Source organism: Anguilla rostrata, chromosome 3 (assembly GCF_018555375.3).
Source record: "Anguilla rostrata isolate EN2019 chromosome 3, ASM1855537v3, whole genome shotgun sequence".
NCBI classification, from domain to species: domain Eukaryota; kingdom Metazoa; phylum Chordata; class Actinopteri; order Anguilliformes; family Anguillidae; genus Anguilla; species Anguilla rostrata.
In genome coordinates, this window is record NC_057935.1 from 35198061 (window position 1) to 35217218 (window position 19158).

At 40.2% G+C, this 19158-nt stretch overlaps 1 pseudogene; it reads right to left on the reverse strand.

The window, feature by feature from the left end:
- Positions 1 to 2797: 2797 nt before the first annotated feature.
- On the reverse strand, positions 2798 to 10146 carry LOC135251929 (putative nuclease HARBI1; annotated as a pseudogene).
- Between the last annotated feature and the right edge of the window lie 9012 nt (positions 10147 to 19158).

The window sequence follows — 19158 nt, forward strand, 5'->3', positions numbered from 1 at the left end:
CCTCATACTATACTTTTCATCTCTCTCTCTCTTTTTTATTTTGAATTAAACTAAGTTTTATGAACTGTCTGAACCCCCCCCCCCCCCCCTTTAACTGGGGTACATTGAACAATCAGAAACATAAAAAAATGTTTTATAAATTGAAAGATTCTGTTTTGCATTGGAAATAGAAACTATTTACAGTAAAGATATATAGAAACATATCCTTCAGTTGAAGGGAATAATCTTAAATTTCAATGATTCTACGTTCGCGTTTCTTGATGTGTTAACGTTACTGTAGTTCGCTAGGGAAACGTGAATTACTACTTTACAACAGTAATTACATAAAAGTAATAGCCTACATGAACTTTTGTTGCCTGTTTTATCTTTATTTATTTATTTTTTCCCCTACTGAACTAAGTTTGGATAGACTGCAAACCATCTGATGTGCTCATATTTACCCTTGGTGGCAACTGTTACCATGAATGGATTTCGTGTTCATTATAGCCAAGACCTATGACTGATACATACAGCATGTTACATCTTAAACAGATGAAATACAAGGTAAAACGTCGGTTTTTTTCAATATTTCGACTGGGTTTCTTTTAATGGATGAAATTAACACATACAGCTAAAAACTACAGGTTCTAAACTTTATTTTGATGTATAGGTTGCGGGGGTTTGAAAGAAATCCAGCTGCCACCCCAGGCTTGTGTCTCGCTAGCTCCCGCACCTCCTCCTCGATGCGAGAGTTTCCCTGAGTGATAGCCGGGAACAGTCAGCTCTCAGCCCGCTGCCTGCTGTGCGCTGACTCGGTGGGGGCGACTACAGAATATAGCAATCTCTTTTCAATAATGTGTAGTAAATGAAACTACTAGTTAGTGAAATCTGTGAAATCTGAAGTTCTGTTTTGCAACGCAGTGGCTCAAAGTTTGTTGGTGTGTGTAACTGGTGCCGCCCCTCTCTCTCTCTGCCCGTGCAACGTTAGATAGAGGCTATGATAACTCGACGTGGAGCTGACCTTTTTTTTTTTTTTTTTTTTTTTTTTTTTCGAATAATAACGAGCAACTTCGGGTAGAAGAAATATCTGTTTCCATCGCATTAGTCGTGCTTTCCTGAAAACAGTATTCAGATTTGGACACATCCCTAGTAAATATGAACCATTTTAGCCACCAAAAAAAATACAGATGCCACTGCTACTGGTGGGGACCTCCACCTGAGGACCTCACACCCGCAGAGGAGCTAGTGTTGAGCTACAACCGGGGACGCCCACTAATAGAGGGAATAGAGGGGGGGGGGGACCTCATCAGACATCATTCCCCAAGGTGCTCGGGAGCAATATGTAAAGGTATTGTCTACTACTTTTCCTCAACAGGTATCAGTCTCTCAATGGTAAAAACTAACGGTAGGCCTATATCTTTCAGTGAGTGGAGACACTATATGCCTGCTAGATCCCCCAACTCAAGATGTCCAAGGCTTACCTGACCCATGTGTGAGTAGTCCTTATTTTGTAAAAACACTGTGCATCTTATGCAATTCTTTCTTCTTTTGCTTTAACAACTGCAGAAGAACTGTGTTCTTCTATTTGCAGGGAGATGGTGCCAGCATGTCTAGAGCCCTTGATGAGGAGACTATTTCTGCAGTCACAGAAATTCCAGAGTTAAGTAGAGCCCGACCGATATATCGGACGGCTGATATATTGGGCCGATATTTGCATTTTTGGACCATATCTGTATCGGTAGTCAAGGACGACATGTAGCCGATATGTAGGACCGATACAGCTGTGGAGGAAGAGTGACTGACTGAAATTGACAAGGAAGAATAAGGTATGTTTCTCTTGCTAGCTATTTGAATATTGTCAATAATAATAGTGTATTAACAGTAATGTTAGTCATTCATTAATTGCAGTCTTAATAAATGTTTGCAAACTGCCGATGAATGTTACCTAACAATGACATTGCTAGCTAGCTAATCAACAGCCAGTAACGTGAGATGCATCGAGCTGCAGACCTCGTTGTGCTCTCTTACTTAGCCCACCATCACTTAGCTAACGTTATCATTCATGAGTGCCGATTCATATATACAATATATATTTGGGACAGTGTACATTTAGATTTACCCCTAAAATGTATTATTTTAACTAACTGAGGCATTTATTTTCATATCGAATAAGCTCATGGGATTAACATTACCAATTTGAGGTGACGATGGCGCTTGCTTTGATAGCCAGCTAGCTAGCTAGCTAATGACAGCTCCAGTCAAAGAAAACTGTTTTCATTATTTCAGTATTCACTTCTGGATCGGAAAACAGGTTTGTTAAAACACTTTGAGCTTTTTTTCTAGAATAAATATCAATGTTTTATATCCAGATAAAAAAGAATTTTTTATTATTATAATCAGGTGACCCTCTGCAATGGTGGAAGCAGAACAGTGGCCGCTTTCTGAAGCTGTCTCGTTGGTCAGGTGGTTCCTGACTCCTCCACCCTCCTCTGTCCCCAGTGAGAGTGTTTTTAGCACAATAGGGAACATTTATGAGGACAAGAGGAGCTCCCTGGCAGGTGTAAATGCAGAGAAGCTATGCTACCGAAAATTAAAAATTAAGAAGTTGCGGACGGAGAGAAAGAAACTGGAGAAGGATCTAAGTATAAATTTAAACACAGCAGAAGGTCATGGTTTGGGCTTTTTTGTCTTCACAGCTTTAACAAAATGAGTGAATGAATAAATAACTTCAAAACAAACTTTGGCGCACTTTTTTTTTTCTTAAATTATAAATGCTAAGCTTTTAGATAAACAAAGGTGACCATGAATAAAATGGGGATTAACTGAAATAGGTATTTTTGTAAAGGTCCCGCACAGTTCTTCCATCTATGGGTTCCTGAAGGGCTGGATCAATGTCTTCCCATTGCTCCTCCAGCAACATTCTGGGAAGTCTCTCACAGCGTAGGATGGCAATGTTGTGCAAGACTGCACAGGCTATGGTGATATCACAGGCCCTGTCTGGAGTAACCCTGAGTCTTTTTAGGCACTGAAACCTAGATTTCAGTTGGCCAAAACCAATCTCAATTTGTGCCCTGGTTTTTGTGTGGCCATGGTTGAAGGCCCTCTCTGCTTCTGTTGCTGGTTCTGGGTAGGGTGTCAGCAAGTACGGCATACAGGGATAGCCTCTCTCCCCAAGCAGAACTCCATTAAACTCCCCTACAGAATAAAAGTGTTGGTTAAATATACATGAGATTCTTAAGGTTAAGTAGATTAAGTAGACCTTGGGTAGTAACAACATTCTTTTGCCTTGTGCAAACCTCTGTGACAGTGATGATGCTCAAAAAATTCTTGAATCATGGACAGACCCAGGCTATTTTGCTTCAATATTGGATATCAGGCAACTTCCATTGCAGGTCATCTGACAGCATGGAGGGTGACCTTCAATGATGTGGCACACTTTGCTTGGCAGAGCATTCATTTGAAATTGCTCAGCATGAATAAGAAGGGTTGATGCAGTGGTGTCTTTCAAAATGTAAAATCCAGTTCAGAATTATCTGAATATTTGTCTCACATTCCAGAATAATATTTTGAACTTTGGGTATGACATTGTGTATGATTTAAAATCGGTTTTTGCATAGGTCCTCTTCAGCTACATGTTAGTCCTATGACATATTTGGTTAGGAAAGGAAATACCTGATTTGTTTTTTTTTTTTTTGTTTGTTTCTTTTTTAATTCATTGATATGTGCTGATAAGGTAAAGTGAAACAACATCTCTGTACAGTACAGTTGCTTCTTTGTGTAAGGCTGACATTGAAATGGACATTTCTGTGAACAACTGCCAGGGTAACAGGATTTAAATCCAAAGAAGTGTTGACATCCAAACTAATTTGATCTATTATCACAGATGTGCACATTTCATCCAAATCCAATTATTACTATTCTGCCTGACAGTGTATGGACAGCTGCCCCCAGTACATACCTGTACATTTAGGCTATGGAAAGATTTCCGATTGACAGTCTGCCTCTACAGGTCCAGATGGGGCCTGGATACGCACATGGGTACAGTCTATTGCACCTATAACATTGGGGAAGCCTGAAGGAGAGGATTAAGTTAATACAAAGGCTTGTCAACCTGTAGGCTACTTTACATTTAGCCACATACCTGCAATTGAATAAAACGCCTCCTTGATTCTTTGTGTTTCAAGATGACCAGGGAAAGTGATTAAAATATTCAGGTACTGCTTTAGAGCAAGGTATACCCTTCTTATTTCCCGGCATACAGTTGCCTTCACATGACCTTCTGCATCACCAACACTGTACAAGAATGTCCCACATACAAAGAAATGCAGAGCTACAGTGGGCTCCAGAATTATTGGCACCCTTAATAAAAATTAAGAAAAAAGGCATATAATAAATGACACAGATAATAATCTATATGTTATGTTCAAACATATGGAAAAACTATATACATTTATTTCAATACATTTATTCTCATGCTTCAAAGTTTTTTTATTAAGAAATCTAATTTTTTTCTGAAAACCATAGGTGCCATAATTATTGGCACCCTTAACAATTATTGTAAGTAAAATCAAACAAGATGAAATTGGCAATACAATTTTACTTAATTTAGTTAATCTCAGTCTGAAGGAACTATGTTGCGTCTTTCCATCACTTCCAGTTTAACTAGAGAATAAAATTGAGGTAACAAGCACACAAAATCCCTTTGTCATCCATCAGCATGGGAAGAGCCAAATAACTGTCAATTCAGAAGAGACCGATGGTAATTTACCATCACAAGTCTGGGAATGGGTACAAAAAAAAGACATAAATGGTTAAACATACCACTTAGCACTGTAATAAGAAGGTGTAAAACATATAGAATGGTTGCAAATTTGCCAGGAAGAGGAAGCAAGTGCATGGTGTCCCCACGGACGGTGATGAAGATGGTGAGGGAGGCCATTAATAACCCAAGGATCACTGTTTAAAAATTGCAGAGATTGGTTTGTTTCTTGCGATCAACAAGTCTAAAAAAAAAAAAAAAAAAACATTAAATGGCACCTCCATACCAACTAACTCTTTGGAAGGGTGGCACGAAGACAGCCCTTACTGAGCAGAATAAACAAAACCAAGAATCTGGAGCTTGCCAAACCTCATTGGAATTATGACTGGAAGAGAGTGCTATTGTTAGATGAGACCAAAATTGAACGTTTTGACCATACACACCATCGACATGTTTGGCGGCAAAAGAGGAATGCATACGGGGAGAAGCACCTCATACCTACTATCAAATATGGAGGTGGGTCATTGATATTTTGGAGATGTTTTGCTGGCAGTGGTCCCGGGGAACTATTATAGATCAATGGCACAATGCATTTAACAAAGTACCAGGAAACTCTGGCAGAAAACTTGGTTGTCTCTGCTAAGAAGATAGGGACTTGGTCATAGGTAGATTGTCCAGGACAATGACTCCAAGCATACATCAAAATCTAAACAGAAATGCTTAAGTGAAATCAACATCCATGTTTTCCAATAGCCATCTCAGTCTCTAGTCTTAAATTCCATCAAAAACCTGTGGTCTGAACTGAAGAGGGGGTGTCCATAAGCACAAACCCAAAGATATCAATGATTCTGAAAAGTTCTACATAGAGCAATGGTCAAAACTCTCTCCAAATGTGTTCTCTAACCTTATCACAAATTATAGGAAAAGACTCATGGTTGTCATCTTTGCCAGGGGAGTTTTCACAAAGTATTAAACCAAGGGTGCCAATAATTGTGGAACCTGTTTTTTGGGGAAATATTTTTATTTATTTAAAAAATTTAAGACTTTGGTTGATTCCAATGAATCATTAATCAAGCACACTAGTTCACACATGTTGGAAAATAAAGCTTATGTCAATATGTCAATTATTTTTTAGTTTAGCATTTTTTGTGCATATTTATCAAGGGTGCCAATAATTCTGGAACCCACTGTATGCAGACAGACTGAACAGTGGTCAAGGCTTGGCTACAGTGAGTATCCTTCCTTATGTGTGGTTCCAGCAGATTACATAGGTAAACTATTGTCATGAACTAACTAACGTTTCAGACAAAAATAGGAGGGAGAACACACAAGGATGTCAGTCAAAAGAAGACTGTTTATTAACTCAAACTATTTACAAAAATAAGTAAAGAAAATGTAAAAAAATCAGTGATGTAGGGAAATGCATGGATGAATGGAAAATAGCAACCAGTTGAATGATAAATCGAACAAACAAAAGCCAGGAGCACATGTGGGAGCTGAGAGAGAGTGAAACAGACTGAGCTGGGGGCTAAATAGGCTCTCCAGACCAGCCACCCAGGTGAACCTCCTCCCACTAATGACCTCCACTCTGCTGCCACTTCCTGAAAGGGGAGGAGAGCACAACCAGTAGGAAGTAATAGCCGGAGCAGGAGGCAGGGTGTCACACTATGCTGGGCCTACTGAACCTGCATCTCTGCCACAGACAGAGCCAGCCCCTTGAATCTCAGCCAATTCCACATATACATATAAGACTAATCAATAATGAAAATTCAAAGGCTTACAACTATTAATTACAAAAGGGGATGGAAAAGGAAATACATTTTAATTGACTATTACAAGCAGGGCTAACGTTGGCTAACTGGACTTATATAACGGCTTAGCTGAATACTCGATTCTGATTGGTCCAAGAGTGGGCATTATTTCTCAGTAAAGGAACACCTCGGCCTTTTAACAGTTCTAAAATCAATGCACTACAAAATCCAGCATTCTAAAGCAGTTAAAACAGCAACATTATTCTTTCGATTTTGGATTGTTGTTATGTCCCCTCCCCTTTTCAATGTCCAATTTTGCAATAGATGGTAACGTTGAATCACGGTTCTAGTTACTGGCCTCATTTAGGGATGCCAACCATCCCGCAAAAATAGAATCCTCCCTTATTTGGACAGTAGAATAGGTGTTCCGTATTTAACGCATGGCTACGGGACGAATTTTCATCCGTATCTTTGTGAACGATTCCGTTTGTAGTAACCGCTGTTTTGGAGCAAGTGGAATTGTTGAACCAAAATGGAATTAAATAAATAAATTTATCAGCAATAAATAAATTGTGTTTGTTTCTTTTATTATCGAAACTTGAACCGCAGACTCCGCATATCTCGGTGATAAACTTTGATGGCATCGTCGGTGCTCTGATGTTAATGTTAGCCATTTTCCCCAAATAGTGGCGAACCGATGCGGGTCTGTGGAAAAGTTTGCCTCCGGTAATGTTTTTCCGGTGTACGTTTCAGACCACGCCTGGCCAAAATCGTCACCACACTCTGATTGCTTATGCCTAGAATGTCAAGGCATCGGCCAGGCTCTGTTGAACGAAGTGAAAAAAAGAGCCTGGCTCGCGAGGCTAATATAGCCTAGGCCTATGTATATTACCCTATTGGCTTTTGAAGACAGTGAAAGTGGTAAGACATGATTTTCTTAACTTGTTTATTTTTATTAATACATTCTTTGGAACTAATGTAAACATGTAAATTCATGCTTGGTCACATTGTGAGAAAAAGGTCTGAACTTATGTTTCCGAACATACACATGACAAAAGTGATGCGAGTGCGAAAAGACACTTGACAAAAGTGATGCGAGTGTGAAAAGACACTTGACGGAACTGTCTTTTGGGATTCTGTTTCCGCCGGTTGTAAATTCTTTGAAACACAGCTAAATTAAGCTTGACAGTTAGCCCGCTATGGCGCAGGCAAGTTTAGTTGTATAAGTTACCTTGGTTACTGAGCAGGGAATCCTATAAGCCACAGTAATGGAACGGAACTCTCACTTAAATTAGCGAGGCTTAACAAAATAAGCCAGGATTTTCCTTTATCTGCCTTGATGGAATAGGGCCCAGGACTGGCCAAGTAACCCATTAATGTATCCAATAGGACTCGCAACTACTCATGGACAGTATGGACAGTTTTGGGGGGGACAAACAAACTGAAGCAGCACTTTTAAAAAACTTAAAACTTTAATAAACTTAAAAAAGCACTTTTTTGCTCAGCAAAAAAACAAAAAAAAAAAAGAAATCTAACAACAACACAACACACTGTAATGTTGCCTAAACACTGGCCAGTAGCACTACTTGAACATAAATTTTGCCCTCCTTTCCTTCTGGCCTGCAAATTTCTCAATTACTTTCTGGTTAAAGTCAGTTATTTCAGTCACCAGTCTCTTTTCCATTGACAGCATGACCAATGCATTCAGCCCAAGCGGCCAAAACCAGACTTTGTTTCTGAAGCTCATTTCCTGGTCTTGTTGTACAGTTTGTGTCACTTCCTGATTACTGTGGAGGACTAAGCTACATTGGGGGCTACAGTCTATGGTCACTTGGGGTGGGAGGTGGCACCTCTTGGCCTTGACATTGCGGCTCCGACTCATCGTCCATGGTCCACCTGTGCGAAGTCAGAAAATGTAGACATCCCATTTCGTAGTGATTTCATTATGGCGTGTGCTATTTACAGCTGCACTAAAATAATCCTCCTCTGAAGTTTTTTTCGGTAGCCAAGTCATTTTTACTATTTCCTTTAGCCTGCTTAACCAAATAATTAGTTGGCAGAAAGTGAAATCAGCTAACGCTTATATTTGATAGTCCAGTAGCCTATGCTAAAAGAGTTCGCAACTTCAGCTACCAAGCCATTTGACTAGCTAGCTAACCCTAATCGGCAAATATTCAATCTGTCAAACGTGTTTGACGGCTTGTCAGTCGTGTACATTCCGTAAATGTCTACATGGGCCATGCTTCATGGATGTGACAAAGCTACTATAATCCCGATTTTGGGATAAACACTGCAAAACTTTCAGTTTCACAAAGCAAATTAAGAGTCTTACGGTTTATTTGCTGGACAACATACAACACACGACGAAATCACACGCACAGAATTTAACGAAATGAACCATAAATGTAAGACTGGCATTTAGATAGGAACATGTTTTTAGCATTTAAGAGACCGACAATAGCATTTAAGCCAGTGGTTCTCAGAATCTGTCCTGGGAGCTCCTTGTGTATATTGGCTTTTCTCTATTGGTTTTGATGATCTACAAGAAAATAATAATAATATCAATTAGAAATTCAATGTACATTATTTTTGTCTTCATGCACCAGGTGGAAAACTTGCTCTACAAAGTGCGTTGTCATATTTACACGCCTGCAGATCAGTTATTAAAATACTTGGTAGATTTGTTAATCACCGCTGACAGTGTTAATTTTTATTCGTTTAAAAGTGACTTGCGAACGATCGGTCAGCTAGCGTCACCCAGCAAGTGGACACCACAAATGGCGATGGAGTAGCAGTTACTGGCTCATTAACTGACTGTGGCGAAAACCTACGGTGATAACTTGCTTGGTTAACAGCAGGTCTACCAGACAGTTATGAAAATTAGCCTAGACAAAAATCACCTCTGATTGATTGACCATCAGTGTAGTCGATGTTCTTCCCCTGTGGTTCATATTGCTAATGCGTGAGCTAACCACGGATAGCCTAGCTCACTGGCAAGCTATGCTAGCTAAGCATATTCGTTTTGCTAAGAAACATAAATTGAAGATAACTGAACATGATTTTATTATTAATGTCATGCATATAACGTGATTACATGACACAGTACAGTCACAGATGTAAATTAAACTCTGTAAATATTTGCTAATATATTTTAAAACATAACGGCAGACAGTCAGCTAGCCTCGAGTTCTGCAGTCGTTCGTTCAGGTTGATGGGCTTTTCCGCACCGGACTGTCAATCAAATTGTAAAAATCACAGAACTGCTTAACTCTATGGTTTTGGCTCCAAATCGACAACATGGCCGTGCCTGCCATTGAGCTTCAAAACGTGTTTTAGAGACCCACGGAGAGTCAATGGGTGACGTCACAGTAGCTTTGTCCATATTTTTTACAGTCTCTGATTCAGCCTCTCCTGGGTCATGGTGTTTCTGAGAAAAGTTTTAATTCTTTTCAAGGTTGAGAAGCACCTCTCAGCTTCTGCTGTGGTCATGGGTGTGGTGATGATGACCTTTAGGAGATTGACAGTCTCTGAAAAGACTTCTTCTAGATTATTCTCCATAAACAACTGAAATAGGTCCACAGCACCACGACAGGCTTTGAACTCTTCCTTGCTGTAGACGAGGCTAAGCTCTGTCTTCAGCTTGTTTCCATTGAGCATTGGGTAGGCCTTCAAGGTGTTTCTATTTCTAAATATGGAACTACTAAAGTCATTTTTACTGACACTGTTGCATTCTATGAAGTCATAAAGAGTAGGAAAATATTAGCTAACTCCAAGGTCATTTATAGAGCATTCTGCTGCCATCTGCTGGACAAAATGTGAATATGTGACTGCTGAAGATTATTGCTTAAGTCTTGTGAGATGTTTACCATTCTGCAGTGTATGTCCTTGATCTTTCCACTATCAAATTGCCAACTGTAATAACCCTTCTGTTTCTTTACAAGCATTCAACATTTCTTTAAACCCTTTTTTCACATGGTCTTTACTTAAAACATTCAATCACTTCTACTAATAAATCACAGGTTAGTTTCACCAAGACAATATTAATTTTGAACTGTTAGGCTTATAGCTTTAATTTTATACTAGTTCAACTACTTGCAGTTACATTTCAAGCTTTTAAGTTTAGTCCCTAATAAACATATTTCATCTACACAAAAGTTGGCAAACATCCTTCCACAAAGACTAAAATAAAAATACTACTGAAGAACGCTTCTGTTTTTCTTCTTAATTAAAATTAGTACTGTTAGCTGCTGTTGCTTCCAACTGTGTTCAGGAAAGAAAGAGTTTTAATCGAATTTGATGGTGAAAGACAGTTTAGCTCTTTAATTCTTGGTTACAGATCTGTGTGGTCTTACAAGGTTCTCCAGTCTAACACCCCCAAACGGCACAGCTTATTCATTGCTTTCCAATGGCTCTCGGCACCTAAGTCTCGGTGGAAAGCTTGCATTTGAAAGGGTACTCAACACCCAGATGGAAACAGGATGGGTGTGGGGACTTAAACAGATTATAACTCTGAAACTTTAAATAAGGTACATTACTAAAAAACACCAAAATCTAACACTACACTACAGTGTAACATGGACTGTGACTGATTTCTACAACATAAATTCACCTCTGCTGCAATCCTTTCATGGTCCTCTGGACTGAGTGCCCGACGCCTCTTTGTTGGCTGAGAGCCACTTCTTTGCTCAACCATGGAATGGAGAGAATTTCTGCAAAGGACAAAGATAATTTATAATAATAAGAAGAAAAAGAGGGATAATAGTACAAGAGAGAAAGTTAATAATAATAATCATATTAATAACAGGAATACAGCTATTACCTGATCTTTTGTATGTCCTGTTGGAACTGCTGGATGCACCCATTGATATCGACTGAATCTATGTTCTTCTTCTGCAGCTTAGCATAGAGGAGGTCCACATGTTGCATGGTGCGGTGAAAAAGTTGCAGAAAGAACTTAAAATCCTGATTCTCCAGTAGCATAGCGTAGCAAGGCTCCTGCCTCTCTGACAGTATTGGGGTCACCTGAGTCTTTTATGCTTTCAAAACAGTGAATGAGGTCCTCTCTGTGCTCAAACATGGTATTGATGGCACGGCTGTGAAAGTTCCATCTGACGTTGCTGGATGGTGGCAGTCTATGAGCCTCTACTTTATCAAGAACACCAGTTCCAGGGTGATCTGGAAAAAAATCTGGCAAATCCACCAAGGTCGGAAAAAAATTCTCACTTTGGATATGTGAGAGGTGGCCTGTTGCATTATCAGGTTGAGCTGATGTCCGTAGCAGTGGATGTAGTGGGCATTTGGGTACACATCTTGTATTTTTCTCTGAACACCTGCAGTGGCACCCCTCATCACGCTGGCTCCATCATATGCCTGGCAGATGAGCTTACTTTTCTGATCCTCAGGAAGGATGGCAGTAAGACGCTCTTTTAGCATCACTTGAACACTTGAACGCGCTGCATCTAACCAGCTCTCTGCTTTCTTCTCTCAGAACAACCTGCTTGATCCCCACCAGTCTGGCTTCAGGCCTGGCCACTCGACCGAGACTGCACTCCTCTCGGTCAGTGAGTCACTCCATGCCGCATGAGCAGCCTCCCTCTCCTCTGTCCTGATTCTTCTAGACCTCTCCGCTGCATTTGCCACTGTGGAGCACTCTATCCTCCTGTCCTCCCTGGCAGCAACAGGGATCTGCGGCACAGTCCTTGACTGGATTGAGTCTTACCTCTCTGACCGTTCCTTCCAGGTTGCCTGGGCGGATAAGGTATCACCACCCCACCCCCTCGCCACCGGAGTTCCCCAGGGCTCAGTCCTCGGTCCCCTTCTCTTCTCCTTGTACACCAGATCCCTTGGCCCTGTAATATCTGCCCATGGCTTGTCCTATCACTCCTATGCCGACGACACGCAACTCTTTCTCTCCTTCTCCCCATCGGACACACAGGTCCCTGCCCGCATCTCCGCTTGCCTGAGGGACATACAGAGCTGGATGGACAATCACCACCTGAAGCTCAACCCGGGAAAGACGGAGCTAATCTTTATTCCTGCTCTATCCTCTCCCCTCCTCGACTTTTCCATTTCCCTAGGGGACACCTTAGAGACATCATCACCCTGTGCCAAGAATCTCGGAGTGGTGATGGACAACAGGCTGTCCCTCTCCAAGAACATCGCAGCAGTAAGCCAGGCATGCAGATTTTTCCTGTATAACATCCGCAGAATCCGCCCCTCTCTCACCACCCACTCAACCCAGCTCCTGGTCCAAGCAATGGTTCTATCCCGCCTGGACTACTGCAACTCTCTTCTGGCTGGACTACCGGCATCTGCCACCAGACCTCTGCAACTCATTCAGAATGCTGCGGCTCGTCTGGTCTTCAACCTTCCCAGACACTCCCACGTCACTCCCCTGCTCACTACCCTCCACGGGTTGCCTATTATAGCTCGCATCAAATTTAAAACATTGGTCCTAGCATACCAGGCAGTCAAGGGGTCAGCCCCAGCATACTTCCACCAGATATTCAAACCCTACATGCCAGCCAGATCCCTCCGTTCTGCTACCTCAGGACGCCTAGCACCTCCCCCTCTTCGCACCTGCACTTCCAGAACACGTCTCCTGTCTGTTCTGGCCCCACGATGGTGGAATGACCTCCCTGTGGAGGTCAGAACAGCTGAGACACTGACCCATTTCAAACGACGACTGAAGACTCACCTCTTCAGGCTGCACCTCTCCCCATCCCTCCCTACCCCCCTGTAAATGACTGTAAGCTTAGGGTTGTAACTAGGCAGCTGTTTCGTAGGTTACTTAGGTGCATTAACTGTCTTAACTACTACTTGTATTTTTTCCATAGACTGCGTTGTTGCCGTTCTCGTTGTTAGTGTTAATCAGTTTAACCTTCAGGGTCCAAGTTGAACTATACGGTTGTTCCCTGCACTTGGACCGGTACTTCTCTTTAGGGGTTTCGTCATACTTGTTCCTGGTTATGGTTATACACTTTTTTGGAGGTTGCTCTGAATAAGAGCGTCTGCCAAATGCCTGTAATGTAATGTAATGTTTTAGTGCTGTAGCATTGGACTCGGGTCTAGCTGACTGCAGAAGGATGAACTCAAAAAATCTTTCCTGCACGTTGTTTTTGTCATCAATGTAGCGCAGCACAAGCACAGATTGGAACTGTGTGGCAATATCCATCTGCCTGGATTGATAAAAAAATCACTGGTCTGGGCTAATTTGATGATGTGTTCCCTCACAACAGACAGCATACAGTCCAGTAGCTTGTTCTGCACAGTTTTTGAATTTCCCTTAAATAAGGTGCTCTTTCAACACTCCATCAAGCAAGGCAACAAAATTCACCAACCCACGGAATATCCCGGGATTATCGGAGCTCTCACTCTCATCATGGCCACGCAAAGCCAACTCAAAGGCTCCACAAAATTTCACACAGTCTATTATTCTGGACAGGATGTGTCGATTTTTTGTCACCTCTTCGTTGTGCCTTCTGATGCCAATTCTTTAGCCTTCAGCTAGCTGTTCAGCAATGCTAAGCCTGCCAAAAAAATTTAGCCTCATACAATTGTGTAGATGGCTGCGGCTACTTTCATGCCATTTGCATTTTTCAGAAAGATGTTTTAGGTCTTGTACCCCCGTCGTTGTCCCCAATGCTGACAGGCACTGACAGACTACCAGACGCATGAGTAAACTATTTTTAGGGGGGCGGCGGCCCAGCGCCCCGTATCAATGAACCGCCACTGGTGACGACTGAGAAGCATTTTACGTAAGTTAATTGTTTCTAACGGTGTATTGGTTGTTAGGCTTGCATAAAAGTACATGCATTGTTTCTCCTGTGTAAACAAATAATATATTTTTCAGCATGCATTCTGAAAAAATTGCGAATGGGTCTCAACGTTCTTGAGACTTTATGCCAACAAAGCTTGTTTTACAACAAAAAATGTATTTCCAGTGCCTATGTCTAAAAAGATGACATTTGGAGGTCTTGGAAAAAATCATTCATCTGAGTGAAAATTTCTGACGACAGTGAAAACGGTTTTGACTCCATTGCAGAGGGCATGTTCAGTGAAGGATTTGATCCCATTTTATATCGGTGAGAATCTAAATACATTATCAAATTTTTAAATTATTATTCAGTACTCATAAATAAGGAGGAATAAATACTAGGCATACATACTAGGAATATTGAGAATTGAGAATATTTTGGCATGTTGATAGGGGTGGGGTATTTGACAAACTTAAAATCAATGGACCTCAATCAATGGATTAGTAAAATAGATAGCTAATGTATTTATTTTATACAGTCTTCTAGACCTGCTGCTGCCAGAGGTTGCAAGATGACAGCAAGAAGAGGGAGGTGGGGGGTGACAGGCAGGGGGAAGGTACATGGAACACACCTGGACATATCTTGGAGAAAACAATGCACACTACTCATTTCTGGTGGTATTGTCATCAAATTTGAACCAGGATTTGTCCAGCGTTGCAGTTGTGGCTCCATTATGTTTCTAAGCTGTCCAGACACAGCCACAAGCATCTGTATCCACGCAAAAAAAATATTTTAGGTGAGACAATAACCATAACTGTGTTTGAGCCTCTGTTACTTTGTTTCAGTAATATTTAGAGTAGCTCTTTGGAAACAAACTCCCAAGGGTTACCTTGCAGAAGAGACCAGGATAATGCCTGTTGTCAGAAGGGTTCAAGAATAGGAACCATTTTATTTTGGGTATGTAATTTTCTGGCTCGTGTTAAAAGGGGGGGTGGTACATAAGGAATTAAGGTAACTAACTGTGCTCCTACACAAATGGCTTTTCTTTCTTGGTTAACAGTATCTTTTATAATGCTCTACCTGTTTCAATGCTATGCACAAATTGTGAATTCTCAAGTTGGTATTGTTTGCAGCTAATAGGAAAAAAGCAGAGGGGAGGAAAACTGATAGGGGCCTGCCTCCCCCAGACTACACCACTGCAGGAGCTGGCCCTCTCCAACAATAAGTCGGGCCATAATGGAGCGGTTCCAAGGCGGGGGTGTCCCCTCTCCGTGGTGCCGGCAGCTCCAAACGGGCTTTTCTTACAAGGTATGTGTGAGTGAGATGATATTCAACAACTGTTTTTCCTCCCTCATTTACCGTTTAAGGGAGTAATTGGCAGCACAAATGGCATCAAATGTAACTGTTAAAGCAGATGCTTTTGTACTCTGGAAGCACAAGTGTTTTCTGGCCATAATGAATTTGCTATAATCCATAAACTCAAATCTGTTCACAGGTGGAGGCTAGTGGCATGTGACACTATACCAGAGAACTCCACAACACATCATATAGTTCTCTAAAGCCAAGAGAAAATGGCACAGCAGCTTGTATGTTTGCTGATGTTTTCCACATCACAGACAGCATATATGTATGAACCAGTGGTGAAGAGGCGTATACCAAGACAGCCTGTTACACTGTTAGGGTGCAGATTTGCCTCACAGTATTGGCTACATACAGGTCGAGAAGCCTGCTCAGATAAGCGATTCCATCAGCTAATTGGTATCGTTGAATTAAGAAATCATCCAGGAATGCCACCAATTTTTTTCTGTCCCTAAAAACTCTTTGCCGTAAAGCCCATTTTATAATCTATGCACCAATGTCTATGAGATCCTCCATTTTTCCAGTGAGCTGATTGGTCAGGGGGTGGTGTCTTTATATAGATTGAACACTTAGGGCCATATTTAATAAGGATTTACAGGACTTTTATAGCTGCTAATGAGAGAAATAGTGTTTGTCCATATTTACTAAGGTGTTGACCCGGAGGTTTGCATTGGTAAAATGAGTGTAAAGCAACATCCCTAAAATTTTGTGAGTTTGGGTTAATGCACCTGTACAGTGCTTCGAAAAACTATTTGCCCCCTTCCTGATTATTGCATATGTCATGTGTGACACTGAATGGTTTGAGATCTTTATACAAAATGTAATATCAGGCAAAGGGAAACTGAGTAAACAAAAACATATATTTTTTTAAATTAATACTTCATTTATTTAATGAAAAATGTTATTAAACACCCATATCACCCATGTGAAAAGGTAACTGCTGAGTTAATAATAGCATGATCATTATAATTTAACTTTTGTTTACTTGAGATCATCTTGCAGAAGTGGCTTTCTACAAAAATCTTATATTTAAAAAATAACAAACACATATCTTGCATTAATTCAAAATGTTATTTTATTTTTTAAAAATGTATTACACTACTTTAAGGTGCATTCATTTGTTTACCGTTAATATCAAGCTAATCACAATCCGCTATCATCGCGAGACATATTCAGTTGAAAATTGCATTTTTCCCCCTCATTTTAGTATTATTGATTAAACTTAAGTATCATAATTTTATCATTGTTTATTTTTAATTATTAAAGATGGTAGAAAGAAAATGTGATCCTAAAAAAATGGGTGAAATTGTATTTGCATCATTTACAAAACTATAACAGTAATACTTGCATAGCTATGCCTCTTCATTCCTCGAAGAGTATGTATATTTTGTGACAATAAATACAAACACTCCTGAACTATACATTTAAAATGAGTGACACAACTCCAGTTATTTCTTCTTAGTGCAAAATTTCATGGATACATGCCATAGCACATTATTCAAATAAATGCAGTTTATGTTACTTGATGCTTGTGTTTTCCTTTTATATCAAGGGTAATACTGAAAACGTTTTTTTTTTTCTCAATAATGATTTTTTATGGAGAGTCACCGCTAGAAATGTTGATGCACATTCACAATTAGGTGTGTGGAGAACAATTGGGTTGGAGTGTGTCTCTCTGTGCTGTGGCAAGGGTTGTTTGATTTTTAAGATGTTTTCACAAAATTGCTACCATTGAGAAAGTTGAGCAAGCTTCTTCATATTTTTTTCTTTCCACCCGAATTTCTGCACAACAGTTTTTATTCCAACTTTATAATATTTACCTTCTCTCAGAGTACTTTTCTTGTATAAAAGTTTATTTTGAGTGGTCTGGAATTTTTTATACACCAATCAATGGCTGAGATATTCAACACTTAATTTGGGTCCTTTTTTCTGGATGGTTGGAAGCGTTAAAAAAAAAAAGCAGAATTTGGTGCCACTATTTGGTAGTCTACAATATGCCATTAGGTTGTAATGGTCATAAGGTTACATTGGTAGTTTTAAGATGTTACTGCTATAACTTTTTTGTCTGATAATGGCTAAACAACTGCTGAAGCAACCACACTGAAGTTCATTCATAAACCATTAACCATTCCTTCTAGTTCATGATTTCTTTTTATTGAAGTACCAGAATGGTATAAAGTCTTCTTTAAGTCCATTTTCTTATTGTTTAATGTCTTCCTGTGCTACAGAGAACATTGAACTAAATTTAGCTTGCGTGATTTGCAAACTAAACACAGCTTTTAACTTGAAGAGAATATTTTGAAAAGTGGTCTGATCAATGAATCACAACAACGAAAACCAAATTTTAATTGGCACAAACCTCTTGGAGTATAATGTACATTGGTTTGATGATTAGCAGATGAATTTCGGAAGTGTAAAGACAATTGAGTCATGGAATTGCTTATATATATTCCGAGCACCATAAGTAGCTTTCACCATATGGTGAAAGTCATATAATTACGACTTTATTCTCATAATATTATGACTTTATTCTCGAAATCTCAGAATTTTTTTCCCTCAATGTGGCCCTAATACTCCGTCGTAACACACAGAGACAGACCTGGGCTGCGTTTCCCAGAGTCTCCTTAGCGCTACGTGCATCGTAAGGTATACCTTAAGGTCTTCCTTTAGGTCTCGAGCTGTTTCCCAGCACCTCCTTAGCTAAGGTTTAAAAGGGTGGTCTGAGGCACTCGTAAGCTGTCCCTTAGCGATGCACTCCGCTCATGCTGTGACAGTTTTAGCCTTTTTATGCCAACATTTTGCTTTTCAAATCGACAGTTGTACTACAGTTTGCATCTAGTAGTACATCTGCATGCGAAAATGCCATAGATAGTTTAATATTAACTTTACGAAAATTAATTATCCAATCAACGTTTCTGTGCATAGCACGTCATGAGAATGTTGTCGTTTCACCTGTTTATTCATATCATGATGGTAATTTAAGTATAGGGCCTATCCATAATACTAATCCAATTTGTGAAAAAAAAAGTAGTGGAGCTAACTGAGGATATGGCTTTTCTGACTGCACACCCTGTAGAAATTAGTTTGTGTGTGAGTCAATGATCACACTGACTTGGAACAAACCGCCGGTTTATTAAGAATATAAAACCCGTGTGAGCAAAGCCAACGTTGAGTGAGTCTACCTGCATGACCAAACTAGAGGGAACTACAGCACGTTGATTGGCCTAGCCATAAACACACATACAGGAACGGTGGCTCATAATGAGCAAAAAGGACAAATGATCTACAGCCCCTTCCTATATGAAACAAAATAGCACTGGGTAAATATCAACATTTCTTTCTTACCATGTTGTTTTACGATTTTCGGTAAACAACCCAACAATGATATTCTTGGTTAAACTTAAGATTATCCAACAGCAAATCAAAGTGGATGAACATATCACTTTAACAGGTAGGCCAAGGCATACCCGGTATAGAATTAATCATGATCAATTTCCACAGACGCACTTTTGACTTTCATCTACGATCATTTTTGAACTGCAGAGAAAAGTCC